Source organism: Crinia signifera, chromosome 3 (genome assembly GCF_055691185.1).
Source record: "Crinia signifera chromosome 3, ASM5569118v1, whole genome shotgun sequence".
Classification (NCBI taxonomy): domain Eukaryota; kingdom Metazoa; phylum Chordata; class Amphibia; order Anura; family Myobatrachidae; genus Crinia; species Crinia signifera.
Window position 1 is genome coordinate 173276530 of NC_139219.1, and position 23088 is coordinate 173299617.

Here is a 23088-nt window from a genome sequence, read left to right on the forward strand (position 1 = left end):
AAATTAATTTTTCATTTTCACAGCTCAGTTGTATCAAAATTGGTGAAACCCCTGGGGGTTTGAAATGTACACTATACCCCTAGATGAATTCCCTGAAGGGTGTAGTTTGCAAAATGGGGTCACTTGTGGGGGGGTTCCACTGTATGGGTGTTTCGGGGGTCATTCAACCAGAATCTGTGCTGCAAAATCCAAATATCACTCCTTCCCTTCTGAGTCCTGCCATGCACCCAACTGGTATTTTTTGGTCACATGTGAGGCATTGCCGTACTCGGGAGAAATTGGGGCACAGATTTTGGGGTGCTTTGTCTCCTTCATTCCTTGTGAAAATGAAAAATTTTGAGCCAGATCTGCATTTTTGTGTAAAAAAATGTAATTTTTGGTGGTGGAATGAATGGTGGGTGCTATGTCGCATTAGCAAGACCCCCGAAGCACCAATACAGTGGAACCCCCCCACAAGTGACCCCATTTTGGTCACCAGCTTTGGGAGGGGGGCTGGCGCTGCGGCTGGCGGGGGGGTGGGAGGGGTGCTGGCGCTGCGGCAGCCGGGTGGGTGGGAGGGAGGGGGGCTGCCGGGTGGGAGGGGGGGGGGCTGGCGATCGGTGGTGATCGGTGCTGTACTTAACAGCACTGATCACTGTGTTACCGAGCGGCTTAGCCGCCGGTAACACAGAAAACGCTGCAATTGGCTGTTCACATTTGAACAGCCAATCGGAGCGATCGCCGCGAGGGGGGATGTCTGCTGTCAGGGACAGCAGACATCTCCAAACTGTCACCGCGTCTATAGACGCGGTGACAGTTAAAACCATGACGTATATATACGTCTTCGGTCGGGAAGTACCTCCCGACCATGACGTATATATACGTCATATGTCGGGAATATCTTTTTATATATATATATATATATATATGTGTGTATGTATGTGTGTGTGTATATATATATATATATATATATATATATATAATGTAGTTTGGCAGAACCGGCACACACAAATTTCCAAGAGACATCTGCTGGGGTGCCACACTCAGGCCACAGTCCATGGGGGTACAGCCAATGTATATAGTAGAAACAGAGAGCACTCACCAGTCTTCCGGCAGTATGATGCAAATAAAAAACTTTTAATACATCACCACAGTCTCAGTCATATGGTCGACGTTTCGAGCCACATCAGGCTCTTTGTCAAGACACGTGGACAGGATGGGTCACAGCCCCAGAGTGTAAATCACCATTGACATGTACACAGTATATAAAGCCCAGAGACAGGAAGTGCCCACTGCAATCAATCATCCAATCAAAAAAACTCTAAATCAAACAAAACAACAGCAATGGTGCAATATACAACACGCTGCGCCACAGCAAAAGCATCGCATGTAGTATAACTTACTGTAAACAAAGGAGCGTGTTGATTCAATTAGTAGAAGTGCCCAAACTCGTGTAGTCAGTCCGGCGTGCGTTCCACAGAGCTGGAACGCATAGACCGGAAGAAGCTACACCCAATAGGGAGGCAGCGCGTCAGACGCTGCTGCCGCCTATTGGAAGACGCTGACTTGTTACTCACAGTCAGCCGGAGACCATACAGCGTGGCTCAGGGACACCGCGGGGCAACCTGATGTCATCACAGCGCGCGCACAAACGATGCGCTTCACTTGATGTTGCTGGAACGCACAGGGCAGACAGTTAATGTCACAACACATGCGCACTACATGCGCTCCATTTAACTGTGCTGGAACGCACAGCCATAACATTCACCTAAATCTCTGAAAGCACTAACGGCTGTCAATAAGGGATTGCATCGTGTAAAGCATGCAAACCACCAAATCCTAAACTAGTGCTGTAGCGCATGCGTATTATATGCGCACCACTCATATGGGCTGGAACGCACAGCCATATATTTGGCTAGATATTCAAATACCACAGCCAATAACAACACTTAAATGTAATGATAGTTGTGAACAATTCACTGTCTCTGGTGTACAAACAAACACAAGGAGATGCATATAAAGTTACAACAAACAACAATATTTAAAAACCTTATGGGAGTCAGACAGGCAGCCCACTGTGGGTCAAAAAGACCTCACCCAGTGTACAGACCGTCAAGGCTCCCATACTCTAAAAGAGAAGCAATCGGAGTCCTGGCATAACAAGTTATAAGGGACCTAGCACAATACTGTGTGGTATGGACCACCTAGGTCACACGGTTACTGGGCATCTTTCTGAAAATGTAAAGCATCTTAGATTAGTCTATAGTAGGGGGGTAAGAGTTCAGACTATTCAAATAGAGCCGAAGAACCTAAAGAAATATATTCATATGGGTTTTCTCATTGAGGCCCCTAGGGACCACTGTATCCAGTCGATGGATCCATCGAGCCTCTTTTTTCAAGAGCATCAAGCCTCGATCTCCACCTCTTGGGGGTGGGGGGACCCAATCAATAGCCATACACCTCAATGTGGATAATTGGTGCCGTTCTTTCACAAAGTGTGCGGCTACGGGTTTGTCAGTGGTGCCTGTGGAATAGGCCAGCCTAATTGAGGATCGATGTTGGTTGATTCTTTCCCGTAGGGCTCGTATGGTCTTTCCTACGTACATAAGGCCGCACGGGCAGGTCAGGTAATAGACCACGTGATCCAATTGGCAATAGAGTCGATGTTTCAAGTAGATCTTAGTGCCGCTGTGTGGATGGCAAAAATAAGTACCAGTAATAAGTACCCGGCAGGTGGCACAGCCTAGGCACTTGTAGCACCCATTTTTCTTGATAAGCCATGAGTCCTTGTTGACCTTAGCAGGTTTCATGTTAGGTCTCAGGAGATGGTCTTGTAAATTGGGCCCTCTGTTCACACTTAGAAGCGGAGGGGCTGTGCCCATTTTTCTAAAGGACTGATCCGACGTAATCAGCGGCCACTGCTTTTTAATGATACGTTGTGTGTTGTTATAATTTGTATCGCAGTGGGTGTTAATAATTAGCCTTGAGTTAGTCGTCGTCTCCTTTGGCCTTTTAGACTGCTCTGAGAACTTCTGCCTGGCTTTACTGAGGCTTCTGTTGATAGTCTTCTGACTGTACCCCCTATCTGAGAATCTTTGTTTACACTCATTCAACTGTAACTCCAGACGACAATTTCAGGTAAGAAATTATATATATATATATATATATATATATATAATTGTGCAAAAACGCTGGCACTCAACTCCAGAAGGAAACTTATTGCCCGGTGCCTTCAGTATAAGTACAGGCAATGCTGTCCCATGTAGATAATAGGAGAAGACTGCGTCACTCGGGACTGGTTCAGTAACAAACAACTCATAGCCAGCCAATGGTTAAGTTGACGTTTCAGCCCTCAGGCTTTTATCAAAACAGCTTACATGTAAAAGCCTGAGGGCTGAAACGTCAACTTAACCATTGGCTGGCTATGAGTTGTTTGTTACTGAACCAGTCCCGAGTGACGCAGTCTTCTCCTATTATATATATATATATATATATATATATATATATATATATATATATATATGTGTGTGTATATATATATATATATATATATATACACACACACATACAGTATATATACATATATATATATACATATATATATGTGTGTATATATATATATATATATATATATATATATATACACACACACATATATATATATATACACACACACATATATATATATATATATATATTTCAGTTCATTATCATGTTTTTTTTTACTTTTTATGCAGCTCATGCTGCTGCTGCGGCTGGCAGGGGGGGGGGAGGGGGGTGCGCGCTGCGTGCGCTCCTGCCGCTGCCGCCGCCGGGTGAGCCTGCTGCCGGGCCCGGTGAGTGCCGGGTGGGTGGGAGGGGGGTGCTGCTCATCGGTGGTGATCGGTGCTGTACTTAACAGCACCGATCACCACCGATCCCTGTGTTACCGAGCGGCTTAGCCGCCGGTAACACAGGAAACGCTGTGAATGGCTGTTCAGATTTGAACAGCCAATCACAGCGATCGCCGACCGGGGGGGGCACCCCTGCCCCCCCTGGGCGGCGAGGGGGGATGTCTGCTGTCAGGGACAGCAGACATCTCCTAACTGTCACCGCGTCTATAGACGCAGTGACAGTTTAAAGCCATGACGTACATGTACGTCAAATGTCGGGAAGTACTTCCCGACCATGACGTACATGTACGTCAAATGTCGGGAAGGGGTTAAAGCCACCGTTATGATGAATTTGAAATTCTAAACTATCAAGTACAAAAACCAGGGGTGACATGTAATAGGATGAGAGATTCAGAAAGTGAGAGATTTGGTAAGAAATCTCCAGGTTTTGTTTTTTTAAGCGGCAACCATTTACACTGCAAACCCAGTTTGATTTTGAATTGTAAATGATTGCCGCTTTTAAAAAAAAACCTGGAGATTTCTTACCAAATCTCTCACTTTCTGAATCTCTCATCCGATTTCATGTCACCCCAGGTGTGTTCTGCAATTAATAGTATTGGCGTTATAAATTCTGCTGTCAAAAGCACCGTTTAGTACATGAACCTTAATGTGTCCTCTTCAGAAAATGAAACAATGCATACAATTACTACTCTTGTACAGGTAGTTTATTAAACAACTACTACATGTAGCAATCATAAGTTCATCTAACAATTTGGAATCTGCCACTCCCCTTCAACAAAATCTGCACTGGCTCCCATTCCACTACAGAAACCTATTCAAACACCTCACCATGACATACAAGACCCTCTCTACAGGTGCCCATACACCTTATTATGGGCTGGATCGCATCACAACACATAAGTTTTGCATGCAATGTGGTCAGAAGGCAGTACAAAAAAGTATGTGCAGCACATACTTTTTGAATTGTGCGATGAGATGCCTGCGGGAGCCCGCATCGCATTGCACGGCGCAAAAGCACTGTGTATGGGCACCTTAACTCCACTGCTTCCTACATGTCAAACCTCAACTTCCCACATACTCCCTCCCGCAAATAATCAATGCTTCTCCTCTACCCTGATCACTGCATCCCATGCATGAGTCCAACATTTTGCCAGTGCTATCAACCTTCACTGGAGCAAGTTTCCATACTCCATTAAGCTATGTACACATGGGCAAAAATCGCTGACAATATGGTCCCTGACAGACCATATTGCCAGCGATTGGAGTGTGCACCGGCGATAAATCGCCGGGTGCGCACTCCCGTTTTCAGCCCCCTAATGGTCACTAGTCGGAGGAGCATGCTCCTCCGACCAGCGACTTCCTCTGCCTCTTCTCCCGGCAGTGTGTCATTTTCATCAGCGACCATCTCTGGTCCCTGATGAAAACAGGACACTGAGCAATATGATTGCTGAGCAATATATTGCCAACGATCATATTGCTCCGTGTGTACACAGCTTTAGACTCTCCCTGACCTTGTAAAGCTTCAAATGGGCACTGGAAACCCGCTTGTTCCATAACCTTCTTCTGCATAACCTATTCTCAAAGCTACTCCCCACCCCTGCGTTATACCTTGGCTATCTCCATCTTTCTGCCATCAGGCCACCCTCTTCTTGCTTGTGCCTCATGACTCCTGTCTGCCCTTATCTACCTCTAGTTAGTAAGTTCCTTGGAGCAGGACCCTCTTCCCTCTTGTTCTCAGTCCTCTTCTCTCGCACCTCCATTTCAGTTTTCTCCTACTCAGTGACAGTCAATACCTGCATCTCCTCTTGCTCATAACCATTCATGTATGGTGTACTGAGAAATGTGGTGCTGTTACTTGCGCTCTGTTTTAGTTGGTCATTTACTGTAATGTTAAGTTCTGTGTACTCTGTATATTTCCATGTGTGCCATATGTACGGTGCTGCAAACCACTTGTGGATAATTATCTAAAAAAATAATAATAATTTAGTAGTAACAATAATAAAACTGAGCAAGAGTAACGATATCCTCCGTTGTGACTGTATTGTTGCATGTGATATGGGACCTGATGACATTACTGAACAATATCATTAAGTGTTTGCAGGGCCGCCAAGAGAAATTCTGGGCCCCGGTACAACAACTTCCTGGGGCCCCCACGGGTGGAGATCCCCGCACACTCTGCGGACCTTGTGTTACGCCACTGTTTCCAAGGTGGATACACGTACAAAAATTTACACTGTAATGTCTATTACACATGTCACACATCCATTACATATTATACCACATGCCATAATGCTCATTACACGTTATGCCACACACCGTAATGCTCATTGCATATTAAGAAGTTAACATGCTCTACCAGGGGTTAACATGCTCTGCCAGGGGTTAACTCTCTGTGCCAGGGATTCACCTGTCTGCCCTGATTTACATGCTCTGCCAGGGGTTACATGCTCTTTGCAAAGGATTTACACATACCCTCCAACATGGCCCATTTCATTAGGTACAAAATGCTCTGTTCCTGGACTTCCCTGCCAGTGGCAATTACAGATGTGAGCCTGCAGCACAGTCCAATATTCAAAAGGGGGGGTCACATATACTGCCACCCCAAGCATCACTGTCCTGGACTCACTGGCAGTTGATGCGACTGCCCCTCTTTGAATTTTGGACTGTGCTGGAGTCCAACCTCAGTAATTACCACTGGCTGGGAAGTCCAGGAACAGAGCATTTTGTACCTAATGGAATGGGTCATGTTAGGGGTACTTGCCACCAAATAAAAAAAAAACCTGTGTGTCCAGACCAGGGCCCCCCCTGACAGGCCCGGGCCCGGGTAAATTGTACCTGCTCCCCCCCTCTCTCGGCACCCCTGAGTGTTTGCACTACATAGTTTGCCAGGAGTTTTCTCTTCTCTATAAATTGTGCTCAGAATCAATGTGGCAGCATAAAAAAAGCCAGTAAATTTCTCCACACTTTTGGCACTTGTACATATGGGGAAAGTCAATTTAGCCCTTTTTTCAGCTAAAAAGTCTAATTCTAAATTAATCTATTTAGATTAATTTGAATATATAGCTCTGTTTCTCCCCTATGCTGGAGAGCCTGTGGAGAGGCTGGTACTTTTTTTTTTTTTTTTTACACATATGGTGGACATGCCCTAAAATTGTAGTTTTGTAGCAACTTTATTAAGTAAAGGGTTACTTACTAAAATTCTTAGGGAACCATGGTCCTTTCTTTTAGTACAAACCATAGCTTCCATGAACCCACTTTGTGATAAATTAGCATCCCAGATGTTTATCATTTATGGTCTACTTTTCAAATGACTGTCTCAATAGAAATTTATATGGAAAACAAGAAAAAGTGGTTTAGCTCATGTGTTTAAGCACTGCAATAGCCAGATGACTGCACACACATGTACACTGTAGTCATTGGCTCACAAGCTTATCTAACTTATCCAAAACACTTACACATCATTCAGATTTTGTTTCCGTTAGAGGGTAATTTTGGTATCACATATGGAGTCAGGCAATAGGGTAATACAACCATATCACCTGTAATAATGAACAACCTTACTTATGTTTATAAAGAGAAAATAACAAAGGACCTTACTGATGGACAATAAAAAAGGTACAGCCCTAACACCTCTGTATAATCTACTTGAGAGCCATAGGCACAGGCAAAATGCTGAAAATAAATCTTAATGTTAAAGGCATATATTGTGTATTTGCATCTTTCATTAACTTAAATTCCCCAGTGAACACTTTATATTCATATTATGAGGCTAGTTTCTGTATTGTATTGAATTTGTCATTCTTTTTTACTTTACTAGACAGAATTGTCTTTTACAATATACTGCACCATTTCTTAAAAAAAAAAAAAAAAACACAACACACTTAGATGGAACTATACCAGGGGTTCCCAATCTTTTTTGAAGCACGGCACCCTAGAGTATCAGATATTTTTGATGCCGCCCATAGGTCAAAATAAAAAAAAAACAGAATCTATATAATATTAAGTAGGTTGGGTTTATATGCGATTCTTAGGGTCAGTTATGTGGTAAAGGGCAGGATTTGCTTCTGTTTGTACATCATTTTATGACTGGCAGCCACCAGCACTTGTTTTTCCCATAAATAATTTACCATAAATAAATTAAATTGGTCCTGGACCACCAACCCGGGGCACCCCTGCAAGTGTCCCGAGGCGCCCAAGGGTGCCGCGGCACACAGTTTGGGAACCACTAGGCTATACCCATTATTATTTCCCTGTAAACACAGCTATTCATTTAGACCCAAAAATGGGTACTTTTAGGTCTGCAGCTTAAATTAGTAACACATCCAATAAGATTTGTAATGTTTTATATAATAAGTAAAGAAAGCAGAATTGGCAATGATATTTCTGTATTTAATAATTCTCCAAGTAACATTCAATATGTTAAGCTTCTCTCAGGATGTGTCTTTCTACTATGATTCTTCTCATTGCACAAACTCCAGGTGTTGTACAGTAAAACCACTTGCACTAATAGCAGTATTGAGCCTAACTATGTCATAAAAAGTTAAAGACCTAATAATAGTGTTTTTGGTTTTTTGTTTTTTTAAAACATGGAGGCATGCACAACAAATTTTCCTTTTTATAGGCATTATGAGAGAGAGTGAGTGAGTGAGTGAGAGAGAGAACAAAAAAACACTACAACCTCCTAAAATTAGTCGTGTCCGTATATAACCCTAATTATAGTATTTATACAGTTACTTTACGGATTCTTATTTTGAAACAAAACTTTTTATAGTACCTCTAAGTTACTAAACAAATTCCTGCTAAGAAGAAAAAATATTAGCCAGTTAATTTCGTCACATAGATGTTACATAAACCATATAGTATTTATAAAGTATTATTTTCTAAGAAATTAGATTTTGTAGTTTAAAAAAACAATTGTGTATTTTAATATACACATAAATTATACTGACAAAACTAAAGCTGGGCATACACTAAACAATTATCTGGCAGACCATCTGTCCAATCTGGCTGGTTGGAATGAAAATCTGGTAGCAAACATCAATCAACGTTTTTGCTCACAAACACTGGAAAATGGCCAAAAAGCCACGATTTAACCAATTTGTCTGAATGACACTTTTTTTTCTGTTTTCCAGTGTTTGGGAGCACATAGTCAATTGTCATTTGCTCACATTCGTTACCAGATTTTCATTCCAACCAGCCAGATTGGAGAGAAGGTCTGCTAGATAATCATGTGTAGTGTATACCCAACTTTAGAAATAAAAAAATTATATGCTTTTAACTAGTACCGGGGTAGTTTTCAAAACTTGGAGAAAGATGAAATTTTGAGAGATAAAGTACCAGATTCTAACTCTTTTCAATATAGAAGCTGATTAACTTGTATTGTACTGTTTGCAACGTAAAATGCAGAAACAAATGGAAACTTCAAGTATTCATAGAACTGAAACCTAAGTGTTTTTACTTAATTTCTTCTAAATGTTTACTATATATTTCAATCATTTGTGCAGTATTTATAATACACTATGTGCACTAATATATATATATATATATATATATATATATATATATATATATATATATATATATATATACACACACACACACACACACACATATACACACACATACATACACACACACGATAAAAAAGTCATTTTTGAAAGTCTGAACTTTTTGCTTCATTTATATATAGATAATGTTAAAGCCTAAAATTTAGCATTAATGTATTATAAGATGTTAAGTGCAGATTTACAAATTAAATTACCACATAGGAGGATATCAAAGTTTAGAGAGCAAAATTGAAAGATAAAGTACCAACCAATCAACTGGCATTTGTCAGTCTGTAAAATGAAAGGCAAAAGCCAATTGGCTGGTATTTAATCTCACAATTTCATTTCTCTTTGAGCTTCAATAAATACCTTCATTAGATGTTCAAATATAATTAATTGGAGTAACAATTTATTCTAAAATATATTGAAACTAATCAAAAAGGTCTATCACATAGATAAAACAAATACATAAGAACAACTACTGTTTACTGTTATTTATCAGTTGTTTAACAGTTTGATAATTTAATGTAAAACTATATAGAATTAAAAACTTTTCCTCTCTCAATGTTTCAGGATACCATTAGTTTTATCTATCAATCTGAGTCAGTCATTCTTGGACAATCTAACAAGAGAACAAATCCACAGGCATTCTTTTGACCTTTTCTCTAGATATTTATATTGAATAGAATTGTGTTGTGTTTATGCACTTTTTAATTACAAATATCTTCTATGGTTCTTTAAAAATGCTTTAATTATGAAATTTGAAAAGCTAATTTTGACTTGAGTTTTTCAAAGTGTTGCCTGTATGAAAATCTGGTGAAAAGTAGTATAAAAATTAAGTTCTTAGACAGGAACTGCAATTCCCAGGTATTGTACAGATACACTACTAATCTCTCTCATACAAAACACAGAAACATGTATGAAGTATACGGGGAAAATAATGTTTTTATCATAGATAGATACACATGATCTTATACTTAACTTGTATTTCAAGCATTATATAGATTCATTCTAATCATATTGCAAGAAAATAGGTACACAAAATCTATTTGCCTACATTACATATGTTTAGAACATGTTGATTTAATCTGAGAAAATACCTGAACATTAATTTTATCTTAATTACAAATAAGAATAACATACAGATTAGTGAAAGACCTAAAAGTAATAATTAAGTTTGATTTGTGAGGATTACTTTCAATTTCCCTAATTCCACCCCCTTTCAATTTGGCCTTTGTGTTCCATTCGATTTCACATTCGATCTGCACTTTTTCATTTGATATCAATTTCTAAATCGACTTCGATGTGCATTCAAGGCACAGTGTACACATTTAATTTACATCATCAAATTCAATATTTCCTTGCCTGCACAGCCTATTTTTGTTTTCGGTATAGAGAAAATGGGAGTGCGCATCTAATCGAATGCGGATCGAAATAGTCTTAAAAACTGTTAGATTTCAATTCAATTCTGCTTCTATAAGCAAAATCAAAAACCTGTCGATGCGTGTGTACACCCCTTTAGAAACTATCTCAATTATTTCTGAAACAATTCAAATATAAGAAATGGCGTTTAATTGAAATTGAATTACAAAGTTATAACTGGAGTACCTTTTTAAATCTTTATAGTATTATTTATTTCAGAATCATGTTATTAGAAAATAACTTTTTAAAATAGAAACATCATGATTTGTTCATGTCTGCTTTTTTTTGTTTCATACTTGTAGTGTTTAGTAAAATACAGAGAAATAAAAATACACTTCAAATTGCTATTTCAGATAAAAGATGCTCAAATTCTTACTTCTTACTTATTTTCATATGGGTCTTTGCAACAGATACAATGTTTTCTGGATTTGTTTTAAAAACTTCTCTTTAATTGACTATTGCTTCCTTATAAAAGCAATAGTGCAATAGCATACACAAATAAAAGTAAAATAATTTATTTAGGAAATATATACTTTTATTGTTTCTGGCAACATTATATTACTCTTTATGGTCTTCTTTCGATTTATTTTCAAAATAGAACTAAACAAAATTTCCAGGGGTTCTGCATTAAATGCAGCTTTTAAAAAAAAATACAACAAAAATAAAGTTACCATGTTTAACCAACAACATGTTTATTAATGTAAACAGTAATGAAATGTGGCAAAGATTTATTGTTCATTTCAACTGACCATCAACAAATAACCACACCCATTACCTCCACTCCATTAAATATGGGATGGCCCGACAAAACAGGGACAGAAAACCACCAGAGAAAACACGTGTTACTATGTAACATATCTAAATAGAATATTCTGTTTTAGTTCATAAAAAAAAAGTCATATAGAATTTGATACTAATTAATTTTACAATGCGTAAACCAAAATCTTTTTAAAGATTGTTTTATTATATTTTAAAGGCAAATATTTATCATAGTCAAATTAGTAATTTCCTTGCACTTAATTGCAAATCTATCATATTAACACTTATTAAACATATTAAACAGTTTGAACAATGCCAGCAATAAGCAATCACACTTTTTCTGTTTACAACTTTATTTTCTGTCTTAAGTACACATCTTTTTATAAACAATTTTCAGATTATTTTCAATGTATGCAATTCTTATAAAATATCCATCCTGTATTGACATATTTAGTTAATTAACTTGCTTGGAAAATAAAGTGTACTGTATATATTGTTTTTATTTGCTGTTAATATTGAGCTTCATGGGTATATTCACTAAGCAGTGCATTTTCAAACCCACCATTTTTTCTGTTTTACCTGCCATATTTTAAAGGGCAATAATAATAAATGCAAATCAGGCTTGTTTTGCATTACATAGGATTGCCCTTTTAAATATGGCAGGCAAAATCTGCAAAAAAAGAGGATATTGCAAATTCACTGGTAAATATACACCTAAATGGCAACAATATCACTAAATAAAAAATACAGTATTCATGCTTAGCCATGGTTTAATAAAAATGACTAATGGTTATTAAGATCTATCTCCTAAGGTGGATAAGTGATTTAGCAATAAATCCATACATTAACAGAATTTGGGTTCCCAAGAATGTTGATTTTAATTTTGGATTATAGCTCTAATTCATACATTTTTCAATAGACATTAAGTAGGTCTATTTATTTTAAATTCCATTAAAATGGTTTTAAAAGGTCATCCTTGCACATTAAAATGTAGTATCCAGTGTTAATATGTACAAACTTATTAAACAAGGCTATATACAAAAAATATTGAAATGAAAAGGTAAAATCACTGATTTACAGATGGTTATCCATTATCACCATGGAACACGTAAAATAAACATTGCACTATTGAAAATGTCTGACCCACAGTGGTCACTTATTGATATACAATAGCTAGTTCCCACATCACCTTAACACAAAACGGTTTAGACCACGCATCTCGGTCCTGAATCTGTAGTGGATGTGTGGCGTGTGCTTTGGGCACACACGGTGAGATATGTACTATTTTTCTATTCAATTTTGCTTATAGAAGCAAAATCGAATAGAAAATCGAATGGGCATAGAATAGTTTTTCTAAAGTCCATGCAGATTCGATCCAATTGCGCACTTCCGTGTAGTGTATATCGAATAGGAGTATAGTCTTGGCAACAAACTATATGGTACAGATCTGTACTACATAGTCAAATAGAATGTGAACACTGTAACCAACCCAAATCCAGAGACAGACACATCGAAAAAGGGGTCGAATAGAAAGTGTGTATGCCCCTATTTAATGTGGTTATACATGAAAAAGTTGGTAAACAACAAACGTACAGAGAACACTTATGTGATAGCATGTAGGTGTTTGATGTATGTGGAATGACATTGTAGGAAAACATGGAAGCTTTTAATTAACAGTGGAAACCAAAAGAATGCTGGTGGGCAAACGGCTGCCAGGGCCCCAGCACAGGGGCCACCTCTGACCACCCCTCTATGTGCCAATCCCGTATGAAGCGATCTAGCACTTGACGGGATAGTGCGGATCGCTCTGGATCCACACGATACGAAGCTGTGCCAGGGCGAACTAATCTAGGCTGCCGGGGGTGGACTGATCCAAGCTGCTGGTGGCTGTCCCCCACTCACTCCGTGCTGATGAGTTAATAACTTCATCAGGGCAGCAGCAGCGTGATCTCCTCCACGTACTGGACAGCGCTTGGTGGCGGACACAGGCGGCCCCGACAGCTGCAGCACACGGTTTAAGTCGCTGCATAGCGCACCTCTCCCTCCCGTTCCCTACCCCCCACACACACAGCCGACATTAACACGGTCCGTACATTCATCCCTGTGCATTAGCAGTCGCGCCATTCATGTCCTAAGCAGTGCGGTGCGTCCTAACCTGATTATTGCATGACGGGAGGGAGGGTAGGAACGCGGCATCAATGGGAGAGAGCCCGGTGTAACTGCGGAGAACCAGCACTGTACAGCGCCGCACACAGCAGCACAGGAGAACAGAGCTGACTACTACTACTAGGCGATGATGTGAGAGAGCGCTACTGGCATCTCAGGCTGCAGGGAGAGAGGAGGGGGCTGATGTGTTCCCGCCTGCTGGGGGTGGGGAGTGTGGGTGGCTGCTCCCCTGCCAGCAGCGCACATACAGCATGAACGGGGCACAGGGTGCTGCTGCAGGTTGTAACACAATTTGCATCGTAAATGGGGGGTGGGAGGAAGTAACCAGAGACTGAGGGACACAACAATAACAACAAAGGGAGTCCCGGGAGAGGAACACACTGTCTGTGGGGGTGGGGGGAGGAGAGCATTGCTGTAACCGGGATTCTGAGACTGCTCTGGGCTGTGGGGGTTTTGTAAAATCATGTTTGTAAAAACGACATGTCCGTGCTTTGCTAAAGGACCTTATTGTGTGGTATAGGGAATGAGTTGTAGTAAATTATAATTATGTGCGTTTATCATATATGGGACCTGACCACCTCTGCTTTATCTTGTTTGTGTCCCCTTTGTATATGACAATTATTGTAGTAAGAAAAAACAAAAAACAAAACAGTGTACAACAGGTATTTCAATTGAAACAATATTCATTTCTATATAATGTGTGAGAAGATCTGAATATTTGTTATGAAACCCATGTTACTACTGTTGGGTAATCATGAAGTAGAAAGTAAAACCTTATACCACATTTCACTTTCTACTTCATGATGGTCATGTTGAAGGGTATGTTTCTCATGAAACGCATTTCCAACACGTCACAGATAGGAAAACCTCATTCACACCACACATTGGGTGAGATGCTCCAAACAATAATGAAGTAATGGTTAGCATTAAGCAGCCCATACACGTTGCGATGCGGGCTGTGCGTTATGTGCTTTGAGGTGCGCGCTGCCGCGGCACCTCATCGCACAGTACAAAAAGTATGTGCTTGCACATACTTTTTGTACTTTGTTTTCATCACATTGCATCGCATTGCATGCACAGGCAATGTAATGCAATGTGATCCGTGCTAGTTAAGCATGGAACGCACGCTCGTATCGGGACGTGTATGGGCGGTATTACTACCTCACAGCACGGAGGTCATGGGTTTGATTCCCACCATGGCTCTAACTGTGCGGAGTTTGTATATTCTCCCCGTGCTTGTGTGTGTTTCCTCCAGGTACTCTGGTTTCCTCCCACAATCCAGAATTATACTGGTAGGCTAATTGGCACCCAACAAAAATTAACCCTAGAATGTCTATTGTATTCATGAAAATGTACCAAATTAATTACAGCAATGCACTGTAGACAATACACCATAGTCCTGTGCAGTATATTGTACATACTGTATAATGTGTAATTAAAGTGCACAGTCTGGAACCTGATCCTTAGAGAAGAAGGTAGGGGCCCATGCAGTGGGGCCCTCCTGGGGTTTCCCCATGTGGACCAGTCCAGCCCTGGTGAGATCTTGCACATACCCTATGCATCCACGTAAGGAGACACTGGGGCAGATGTATTAAGCCTTACAAAAGAGCAAGGGTGATAAAGAGTGTTAAACATCCAGCCACTCAGCTCCCAACTGTCATTTTTTGAACACAGTATATATATATATATATATATATATATATATATCATATATTTGGCTACATCTGTCAATCATCCTCAGAGTGTGTCTATAATGCTAGGCGGGGTCACACATGAAACTCCACCCCCCACCCAGCCTTATAGACGCACACCAAATAGTAGCCAAATATATTTATTTATTTACAATTTCTTATATAGCGCAGCAGATTCCGTTGCGCTTTACAATAGTAGACAGTGATAAAACAAACTGGGTGACAACAGACAGACTTGGAGGTAGGAGGGCCCTGCTGCAAGCTTACAATCTATAAGAGAGATGGTACTCTTTACCTAGCACGGCGCCCACGATGTCCATCGCGGGATCAATGTTAAAAGTGTGATTGGACGCGATTTTACTGTTCAATGCCTCAATGCCCGCGATTATTCCATAGGAAACAATGTTAAATGGGCCACAGAGCCCTAATAGTCCCCCTGGTCTGAAATGGCCCCCACAATTGTTAACGCCACCCCACGATCAACGTGAACCCGAAGCGTGGCGAGCGCCGGCGGTACGCGTCCTCCGACCTTTTCATACCCCCACTATCCACGTCGGCGTGGAGTTGAGAATAGAATAGTGTGGCGAGCGCAGCGAGCCACCGAGCCCGAAGCGTGGCAAGCGCAGCGAGCCCCGCGAGGGGACGCGGATACCTGTGAAGCCCGCGAAGGGACGCGTTTACCTGTGAAGGTATCCGCGTCCCCTCGCCGGGCTCGCTGCGCTCGCCACGCTTCGGGCTCGCTGCGCTCGCCACGCTTCGGGCTCGCTGCGCTCGCCACACTATTCTATTCTCAACTCCACGCCGACGTGGATAGTGGGGGTATGAAAAGGTCGAAGGACGTGTACCGCCGCCCCTCGCGGGCTCGCTGCGCTCGCCACGCTTCGGGTTCACGTTGATCGTGGGGTGGCGTTAACAATTGTGGGGGCCATTTCAGACTTCAGGGGGACTATTAGGGCTCTGTGGCCCATTTAACATTGTTTCCTATGGAAAAATCGCGGGCATTGAGGCATTGAACAGTAAAATCGTGTCCAATCACACTTTTAACATTGTTCCCTATGGGAAATCGCTGGCATCGCGTCGCACCCGTTTTTTAGTGCATTTGATGGCCGCACTACACACACCACAATAACGCCCACCTATAATATACACCGCCGCAATAACGCACACCTAGAATCCCCACATAAAACACATACACGCTCCCTCTGCTCCGTCACATGGGCTCAGGGTGGTCTCGCGGGATCTCGCGCTGTGCCCACACACTTTTACGGCAGCACAATCCAAGTCTCGCGGGAACTCCGTGTGCCACCCCAGCACACGCTCCGCAGACAGTGCAGACCCATGCGCCCGCTGCCTCCTACTGCTATAACGCAGCGCTCATCCCCGCACAGGCGCCTTTACCCTGCGACTGCTGCCTGGCACCCCCTCCTGCCGCAATAGTACTGTGGACGATGCCTGCCACCACTGGAAGCCGCGGAGACTAAACTCCCCTCTAACCTGCCTGTCCGCCGACACCAGCCCGGCACCAAAGAACAGAACACTGCCCACTATACCACCAACGGATAATAGGTACCTTTTTGCCTATATTGTAACTACAGCACAACAACGAACACCCGTTCATGGTTCCACAATCTACCCTCCATACAAAACTAATACCACACACCCACTCTCTTTCCACCACTATACCACCAACCCATGCACTTTACACCTACCTAAACTTACAGCACAGCAACAACATCCATAACCCAACATACCCCTACCCCACAACACCACAACCCCACCACCCCCACACACAATTCACCCACACACACTATCTTTCAATCACTATAGCAACAATGCTTCCACTCTACACACAGCCAAAGGCCCACATTTATTGCCCACATTTATCAATATCGCATTTACAATGCGATCTGCCCAGAATATTAACGCCTACAATTGAATTGTAGAATGCAATCATTTTGCCACAATCTATAACCTGCTGGGTGCAGGGACAGGGCTCCTAAAGGAGCCTGTCCCTGCGATTCACAGAGCCTGGGGCTCTGCGCATGCGCCGTTACGCGCTGACCCACCCCCCCTCCCCCAAAACCCCCTCACCGCACTGGCCCTCGCCCACTGCCATGTGTAGACATAGGCTGCAATGGCCTATCCCCATTGTTGCCTATGTCTACACATGGCATATTCGATCCATTTCAATATGCCGAAACTTACCAAGCTACTTAAAAGGTTGACAATTAAACAGTTCTAATCTTCTACCTATTTCAACACTTATTTGATCACATACATTACCTCAACTCAATATTTTGTACATCAATATTAACAAAAATCCTATTTATACCAATAACACAAGCAATAACCCATTGCCAATGACATTTAATTACATCTTTCAATATTTCTACTCTCACTACAATGGACATTACACACATTCAGACACAAAATACAAACATAATTCAAAAATAAATTTAGTTGTCATTTTAATGGGGCGTAGCCCCCTACGACGATAAATCAGCCCCACTGTCTGCTAAAGGGGGTATTACCAGAGGGTGAGTTTTCACTGGTGGTTAGCAGAGAAATATTGTAATTAGCCTCTCCTTCCCAAGACTTGTGTATGTTAAGCCAGGTACACACTAAACAATGTACGCACCTGGTGACCACTGGCGTATCTAGAAATATGGTAAAGGATGGTCCCAGACTCAACTGTTCAAAGCCATGCACGCTGAAAAGGGGAGTGGTCTCACAAAAGGTGGCATGGCATTATACATTATACCACACACGTAATGTCCATTAGACATTGTAGAAAATGCCGTAATGCCCATTACACATTATACCATATGCCCTAATGCCCGTTATACATTATTCCGCATGCTGTAATGCCTGTCACACATTATTTTGCAAGCTGTAAAGCCTATTACTGATTATGTCATGCACCGTAATGCCCATTACACATAAGGCCACATGCCATAATGCCCATTACACATAAGGTCATACACCGTAATGCCCATTACACATTGTGTCACACACCGTGATGCCCATTACATATTATCTGTCTTGAGAAAGTTCCCAGCTGACTACGGGATTGAAATGCATTGGCGTCATCCAGATTTGTATGCTGGGTCTCCTCTCTGCTGTGACTGTGTCTCAATATCAGCTGGTACGCGGCCACTTCTATACGCTGCCACTGACACTGTGGTTTACCGCCCCTTCTGGCCTACGTCCTATTGTGGTCTGGACGGCTACTCCGTCTCCCGCTGCACGTGGATCCTGCTGGCGTGCTTCCACTCTTGCCACCGAATCAAGCTGACTGCTTTTTACGGGACTACCGCTCCACAAACAGCCCGGACACACTGCCGATGTAAGGGTGAGCAAGCATACCAATTATTTGGTCAGCTAATCTGTCCGTGGGACTCGCAAAATACTGAGGGTGAGAACTTACACCACAATATAGCCTGCTACTAACTTGAGCCTGCCGCTGCTTTACAATACAAACTGCGTGTTCTGCTTACATGCTAAGGAATGGCTTCTGCTTCTGTATCTGGCTTACTAACCCCTAATTGTATGGAGAAATACTAATTATTTGCTGACAGCTTGCCGTTTTCCTAATAACTATACTTAGAGCTACACTAACAGTATTTGGTACCATAAAATCGGAGACCCAGCTGAAACTTGTTACTTCATAATCTATTAATGTTATTTTTATGCAATGTATATTATATGTATTAATGTTATGTAACTATTCTTTATCATATATATTTTTTAATTTATAAATGTTCATCTTGTTAAACAGTGTGTCCTCATTTATTTTGCTCTAGCAGAATAATCGGAGTAGCATTATACCTCGCAGCGCATTACACCTTATTTAGGTTTTTTTTCCATTACATATTATGCCACATAAGTGCTTACCTACATGCTCAATGCCAGGGGTTACATGCTTGATGCCAGGGGCTTCATGATCATTGCCAAGAGGTTTCATGCTCGTTGCCAAGGAGGCTTCATGTTTGTTGCTACATGGAAATTAAATGCTCATTGCCACGGGGGAGTTAAATGCTTGTGCCAAGGGGGAGTGAAATTCTCATTGCCATGGAGGAGTGAAAGCCGCCAGCTAGGCAGAATTGAAAGCGGGGACAGCCAGGCAGAGAGCTGTGGGCTGTCTGGCTGTATTCAGACTCAAAGCAGGTCTGTGGCTATTTTGAAATCTCGCACTGGCTCGCGGGATACATCGAAATGCATCCACCGCTTTAACATAATTTATTTATTTATTAACAGTTTCTTATATAGCGCATACATATTTCGCAGCACTTTAAGAGAATATTTGAGCATTCACATCATTCCCTGCCCCAGTGGAGTTTACAATCTATATTCCCTACCACATGTTCACAGACATTCTAGGGTTAATTTGTTGGTCGACAATTACCCTATCAGCATATTTTTGGATTGTGGGAGGAAACCGGAGTACCCGGAGGAAACCCATGCAAGTACAGGGAGAATATACAAACTCTGCACAGTTAGAGCCATGGTGGGAATCAAAACCATGACCTCAGTTCTGTGAGGCAGTAATGCTAATCATTACACCATCTGTACTGCCCATCTTGATGTCCAAGTGGGACCAATAATAAGATATGTATTCTTCTGTTTTGTTTTATCAACATCTGTGATTTCTTCTGTAATCTTATGTGTAGTGGTGGCGAAGAACATTAGGAGTACCATCTATTTATTGCTTGAATTTGTTTATTGGGGGTAAAGGTAATAACTCTTTGGTACTTACTGCTGACAGGCAGCAGGCCAGAGCTTCTGAGTACAAGATGGATCCTGCTTCCAAAAATACAGCTCAGGTGTTTGCTGAACAGATTCATCAGATAACTAATCAACTCCAGGACTTGACTTTACGGGTTAAGTCACAGGCAGCGTCTCATGAAGCAATCCTATTTCCAGTGGTAATGCTCCAGGAACCCAGGTTAAATTTGCCAGACAGATTCTTTGGAGAGTGGAGTACATTTTTCAACTTTAAGGTGCTGTATGATGATCCTGATAGGGTGGCCTCTGCTGAGTCTCATTTAAGAGTGCATAAACAGGGTCGCCGGTCTGCGGAGGTGTACTGCACGGAGTTTCGTAGATTCGCCAATGTCTCCACTTGGAATGATCCAGCATTTCATAGTCAATTCCGGTCGGGCTTGGCGGATCTAATTAAAGATTATCTGGTGTAGTACCCCTCTCTTGCGAATTTGGATGATCTTATGCAACTTGTGTTCGGGAGCATTGCGTGGAGAGAGAATCCCTGGCCCCGGCTGCAGAGAAGTGCAGTCCAGAGGTGGTAGATTCCGTGGAGGAATCGATGCAGATCGTTGTTGGGTGATTGTCTTCCCAGGAACTAACCCGTTGTTGCACGTCTGGGTTATGCATGTAATGTGGCACTAAGGGACATTTTGTGAAAACTTGTCCATTGAAGTCGGAAAACCTCAAAGCCTGAAGGATGCTGGGAGGATCTTTTCAGGTTTTTCTTCATTATCTCCCGAGAATTCTGTCTTGGTTTCTGTAAGAGTTGCTTCAAAAATTTAACTAAAGATTCCATGGCTTTTGTGGCTAGCGGGGCGGCAGGAAATTTTGTGGATTTTGACCTAGTTAAGACCCTGCAAATTCCTCTGCAGGTCCTTTCTTCTGCCCTAACGATATGTGGTTTAGAGAAACTAAAAAAAAAGGTTTCATAAAGCCATCTAAATCTCCAGTGGGGGCAGGGTTTTATTTGTTGGTAAGAAGGACAATTCCTTAAATCCATGTATAGATTTCTGGGAATTAAATAAGATTACCATAAAGAATTCTCACCCTTTACCTTTGATTTCCATTTTATTTGATCGGCTTTGTTCTGCTACCATATTTTCTAAAATTGATTTATGGGGATTTTTTAAAATTTAATTTGGATTAAAGAAGGAGATGAATGGAAGACCGCTTTTAGCACCCAGTCGGGGCATTATGAGTATTTAGTAATGCCTTTTGGGTTGTCTAATGCCACAGCGGTCTTCCAGGACCTTATTAATGATGTTCTATGAGAATTTTTGGGTACATTTGTGGTAGTCTATCTCGATGATATTTTGATTTACTCCCAGTCTTTTGAAGGAACATTGCACGCATGTTAGGTCGGTGTTCTTGAAACTTAGGGCCTTATTCTAGTTCACTCTTTCTGACAAAATCCTTCTTAGATGGACAAAACCATGTGCACTTCAGGGGGGCAGATGTAAAATGTGCAGAGAGAATTAGATTTGGGTGAGTTATTTAGTTTCTGTGCAGGGAAAATACTGGCTGCTTTATTTTTACACTGCAATATAGATCTGACTTTGTAGTAAAATCCCACCCACAGCTAATTATATCTGCACATGTTACATCTGCCCCCCCTGCAGTGCACATGGTTTTGTCCATCTAAGAAGGAATTTGTCAGAAAGAGTGAACCAAAATAACCCCCATAGAGAGAATCAGTTATTCGCTAAATTGGAGAAGTGCAAATTTGAGGTGTCTAGAGTCACATTTCTGGGATATATAATTTTGTCCATTTGAAATGGACCCCGCTAAAGTATATATAGTCCAGGATTGGGTCCAGCCAACTAGTTTGAAGGTGGTGCAGAGATTCCTGGGCTTTGCTAATTATTATAGGAGGTTCATTCCATCTTTCTCCGATATCTTAGCGCCTTTACCAGGAAGGGAGCAGATACCAAGCATTGGTCAGGTGAGGCTCAACAAGCCTTTGGTGAGTTAAAAAAGGCGTTTACATCTGCAAAAGTGCTGCGTCATCCAGATCCCAACCTTCCGTTTGTGGTCGAGGTGGATGCCTCAGAATTAGGCATAGGGGCAATTTCGTATCAGGACAGTAAGCAGGATGGTAAACTTCATCCATGCTCCTTCTAATTGTGTAAATTCTCCTCTGCGGAGTCTAACTACGATCAGTGCTGTCATCAGAAATTGTGGGGCCTGGGACTGATAAAATTGAAAGGGCCCCCACCACCTATTGTTAAACAATATATTTTTGTCAGATATTTTGGCTGCACCCCTCTAGGCGGTGCCTCACGGATGGAGCCATCAATTTGAGTTTTAACAAAAAACCTAAATGACAAAAAAACTAAATGACACACTGACACCGAAATGCCAATTACATATTATACTGCTCACCGTAATGCCCATTACATATTATACAGCACACTGTAATAAGCCCATTAGATATTACACAGCACACCATAATGCAGATTACATATTAGGCCCCACACCATAATGCCCATTACATATTACGCCCCACACCATAATGCCCATTACATATTACGCCCCACACCGTAAAGCCCATTACATATTATACCGCTCACTCTAATGCCCATTAAATGTTACACAGCACACTGTAATGTCCATTACATATTATACAGTACACTTTAATGCCCATTACATATTAAGCCACACACTGTAATGCCCATTAAATATTATACAGCACACCTTAATGCCCATTATATATTATGTAGCACATCATAATGCCCATGACATATTAAACAGCACACCATAAAGCCTTTAATTTAATATGCCACACACAGAAATGCCCATTACATATTATGCCACATAACTGCCGCTTACCTATATGCTTGTTGACAGGGGTTACATGGCCGTTGCCAG

General features: G+C 41.5%; 1 protein-coding gene across 1 annotated transcript in view; it reads right to left on the reverse strand.

Moving 5' to 3' along the window:
- LIN28B (lin-28 RNA binding posttranscriptional regulator B) overlaps positions 1-13901 on the reverse strand; it is a 112222-nt gene extending 98321 nt beyond the window's left edge. The window contains exon 1 of the mRNA XM_083176977.1: positions 13755-13901. The gene's annotated coding sequence lies outside the window, so the exon portion shown is untranslated. The remainder of the gene's footprint in view (positions 1-13754) is intronic.
- Positions 13902-23088: the final 9187 nt, after the last annotated feature.